At 38.8% G+C, this 4767-nt stretch overlaps 1 pseudogene; it reads right to left on the bottom strand.

Moving 5' to 3' along the window:
- Window positions 1-3516: 3516 nt before the first annotated feature.
- Window positions 3517-4329, bottom strand: LOC114640358 (annotated as a pseudogene).
- Window positions 4330-4767: the final 438 nt, after the last annotated feature.

Here is a 4767-nt window from a genome sequence, read left to right on the forward strand (position 1 = left end):
CTATTATAGATCCCAGATGAATTTCAAGTTCACTATGTAACCAAAGCTGGCCATGAACTTTCGTGTGTGTGTGTGTGTGTGTGTGTGTGTGTGTGCACTAGAGATTCACCAGCTGGCCATATTAGCTGGTCAGTGATTTGCTGGAATCCTCTGTTCCTGTCCCAGCTCTCTGAGTCTGGGTTACCTCACTCGACATAATCTTTTCTAGGTTCATCCATTTACATGCAGATTCGTGTTTCTTTATAGCTGAATAATAAGTATTCAATTGTGTATATGCACCACCTTTACATGTCATCAACTGAAGGACATTTAGGTTGTTTTCATTTCCTGGCCATTGTGAATAGGATGGACAATGACCATGGTTGGTCAAGTTATCTGTGGAGTAGTTGAGTCCTTCGCACATGTGCCAAGGAGCAGTATAGTTAGGTCATATGGTAGATTTATTCTTAGTTTTTTGAGGATTTTTCCATAGTGATTTCTAGAGTGTTGGCAGCAATTTGTATTCCCTCCATCAGTGAAAGAAGGTTCTTTCTACAACCTCATCAGGATTTGCTTTTCTGTTTCTACGTCATATAAGGGCTTGTCCATGCAATTTAAAAACACTTTTAAAATTTTTATTTAATTGTGTGTGTGCATGTGTGTGTGTTTTACACAGATTTAAAGTTTATGGATATTACTGCATTCAGCTGCTTATTCCTGTAGTAAAATTGCTGACCAATAACCACTAGAGGCCAGTAGACTGCTCTGTGATAGGTGTGTGCATTTCTGCTTCCATAAACAAATGTCAGAACAGTCAATAGTGTTTGTTCTCAATTCTGATCATACTAGCTGTAAATGTCATTGTAAGTGACACACTGTAGATGGCAAAGTCAAACATACAAACAGTTCAAAAAGAGATCCCTTTTCCACCTCTGAGAATGAAAGGGAAATTTACAAACCAAGGTTACATTAAGTGTTTAAAAACATGGAAATAATAGAAACTGTGGAGGAAAGCACTCAGAAATTCCTTCTTAAGTCTCTTTAAATTCTGATTCTCTTTAAAGACTAGGATAGTGCACTCTGGCTGCTTATGTGTGCAAGAGGCGGTGAGGTTGGATAGCTCATTCTTCAGACAATGAGCCATCCTTACACTAAACTTAGAGGAACATTTGAGATGTGAATATAATCACTTACAATGCTTGCCCACCTAAATTGACTTTCTTAATTAATTAATTGTGTCAGATACAAGGACTCCTTTTAAGTTGAATTTTAACACTTTCCTCTGTTGTAATACAAAGAATTCTGCTTTCCTTCCTGCTTATTTTAAGGAATGTTTTGTGATTCTTAGCTAAAAATATTTTAAGAAAAGTTGTAAGGCCTTTTCTTCAAATGAAATCTTGAATTCTATTCTTCATGGCTGAGCAGCATAGCAGTAACGTTAAATGATGGGTTTGACAACAAAACAGAGAAGTCATCTCCAGGCAGCTCTTGACATGTTTTGAAATGAATAACATAACTGGGCTTGAAGATAGTGTCATTCCTGACCTTGACAAAGAGTCACTGCCTAGTGGGAATTAATTCATGAAAGGTAAAAACACAAAGGACTTCAGAGAAACCTTCCTTTCAGACCTTTCTTCTCTTATTTTTAACCTGCACTATCTTAAGGCTAAATGAGATGCAGGTTTATCCCAGATGTCCTGTATAAGTACAAACAGTAATCACATTCCTTAACTAAGCATCCAGACAACTGGTTTACTTGTGAGACTATTTGAAATTTAGGCATTAACTTCAATTTTGGTATAAATTTATAGAAATCAGGGCCTATGACTTGGCACAACTGTTAAGAATCTGAATTTATACACTGTCTGAAGGGAGTGCCTGTAATAGCTTTAGTCTACTACTGAGCAGGCCTTTGGGAATGAGAGATAGATACCCTCTGTGATGGCAATTCCTGGTTGTCAATTTGACAGCATTTGAAATAAGCTAGAACCCAAGCTGCAGGGCATTACAGTGAAGGATTTTTCTTTTCTTTTTTTTTCAATTATAACATAATTCTTTTTATTTAAAGAAAAAGGCAAATAAGACTATGTACAAAGAATAATTAACAGTCTCGAGAACATTCACTACCTAATAAAGGAATGAATAATGTTTAAAATACAGCAAGATCCATGCTGAATTGAGATTTATCTGGAAAAATTAAAAAAAGCCAAACATATAAAAGGACAGTTTATTTTTAATCAATCAAAAGTGAAGAGTTCTGGACAATGTCAATTTCCACTCATCATAATGCTATAGTTATACATTAAATATAATTACTATCTATACATATGCAAAAATATAAAGTTCTATTTCATACGACAAAACCTTTTTTAGAAACCATTTTAAAATTAAGTAGAACTTCTCAACATCTATGTGAGGTTTAAGTCCTTCTGAAGGTTCCATTAAAGGTTTTAAGATATAACACTAACCCTAAACACAGTGTCCTTTGTCAGTTTCAAAAGTAAGTCTACTAGTACAAGAACGAAAACTGACGGCTTCATTATGTGCTACTTAAATACTATTGTTTAGACATGTCTAAAGTCCTCCATGTATTCACGTATGGAAAGAGAGCTCAAACATTCCACAACACAGCACTACATAGATGGATTTCTTAGGAAAGACTGTGGTTATATGACACAATATTAATGTTTTACTCCTTCAATATGTCTTCAAATAAATGACAAGTTCTTGTTTTGTTTTTCTTTTAAAAGACCAAAAGTTATAATCTACATTTAGATCATCTGATGTGGTAAGACTTAAGAGTGTAAAATACAGGACGGGTATGGCCCTCATGCCTCACTGGACAACGACAGGGGGACCGGAGCCATTACAAGGTCCCCTTCAATTACTGGAGGTCAGGCCTCTATCCCCGTCTTCGAAAGATTAGATTCGCCACAGCCTGTCTATACTTAGAGAAGGGTGGTGATGTTGGGGCATCCCTGCTTGTACACTGAAGGCCTAAAATCAGCCATAGGCCTAAAATCAGCAATAGGCCTGTCATACATATATACTAACACCAAGTCTTGGGTCTCTGTGGATAAACACTGAAACAGATGGCTATAAGCTATTGCAAATAGGCAGTTTTTGTGACAATTTACCAGCCTGAGTAATCATAGACCTTGTAATTAGGTAGCCTTGGCAGATATTACCAACTTAGATAAGGACAAGTGAATCTTAGGCAGAGTCATAGTGACCTATCCCCTGAACCCTCACCCATCCAATACCCGGTTCTGAAAAATATCTGTATTCCCCCTGAACACTCACGCTCCAGTGTCATCCCCTTCCCCACGTCCTGCCTTTTTGTGTTTATAACCCCTGTGTGAATGAGTATAAATTACAATTTGAAAAAAATAAATTATATATATATATATATATATATATATATATATATATATATATATATATATATAGTGTAAAATACAACATCCATCTTTTATCATAAAAGAAAAGCTGGTAGCAAACTACAAAAGGCCCATCCCGCTTGGGCACGCTCAGGCGTTAGAGCTCATCGTGATAGAAGTAGTCTTCGTGGAGCTGTCTGCCGTAATCCGTGGCTTCGCTGGTAAGAAACAAGTCTTGGTTTTCCAGAATCTCTTCTTCAGAGAGCTTTTTGTCACTATTCAAATCCATCTCATCAATCAGATTAAGAGCTCCCTCTTGTGCAATGCCCTGGTTATTGGGCACTACCCATGACAACAGCTCTTGGGGATCAAGCCAGCCATCGTTATCTTTGTCATAATCCTTCAGGAATCAGTCCTTTTCAACAAGTATCCATTCTGGGTCTTCATTTGCAGTTGGATCTCTCCTGTAATCACCAAGGAATTCTTCCAAACTAACAGACCCATCACTATTTTAGTCATGTTCTTCCAAAGCCTCTTGGATGATGAACTCTGTCATATAATCAACTTCTTCAGGGTGCTCAAACACAATGAACTCTTCAAGATTCAGACCAGGACCAGAATCCTGGTTAGCTTTTTCAAATCGCTTCTTATCCTTTAGATGAAGCTGCCTGAAAGGCTCCTTTTCTGTGTCATCCAGAGCAGTGTTCTCATCAAAGTCAATCACAGGGTCATACATCTGGATGTTGTACTCTTCTCATGTCACAGTACCATCACTGTTCTTATCATATTCGACAAACTGCTGTTTGGCTTCTTGCATAGCATAATGCTTAAAAGCCATCTGAATCCACTGACTGAGTTCATTTTCAGTGAGAAAGCCATCAGAGTCCGAGTCAATTTTCCTTATGATGGACTGCAATCATCTTTGCTGCTCTTCGTGGCCAAGTTTAACATACTCATCGACGTCTTCCATGTTCCATCTGGGCAGCTCTTAACTCCAATGGGCTATTCCCATGGTTGTTTTCATAGTTCACCTACCCCATGGCAGCTTCCTCCTTTCTCCACCTTTTTCTCCCTCTCCTCGTGGTTCTTCTCTTACCCCAAGTCCAGGGAACTCCAAGTCCTGGGCGTGTGACCGGGGAGGGGAGCCCCGAGGTCGACTGAGGAGGCCGGGCAGGTGTGGGGAGGGTCGAGCTGGCCCCGGGGCATTGAGGGTCGTGGGCCTGGGAGCTCAGGCGTTGCCAGACGCGGAAGGATTTTTCTTAATCAGATTATTTAAATCAGGATGACTTACTTTAAATCTCTGGGCCACACTTCCTAGTGGCAGCCCAGATAAAAGGATATGGAAGAGGAGAACTTTGCTTTTTTTGCCCTTATTCTCATTGGCAAGTTCATCTGTCAGGTTGCTACC

Source organism: Grammomys surdaster, unplaced genomic scaffold, assembly GCF_004785775.1.
Source record: "Grammomys surdaster isolate TR1022 unplaced genomic scaffold, NIH_TR_1.0 125807, whole genome shotgun sequence".
Lineage (NCBI taxonomy): Eukaryota > Metazoa > Chordata > Mammalia > Rodentia > Muridae > Grammomys > Grammomys surdaster.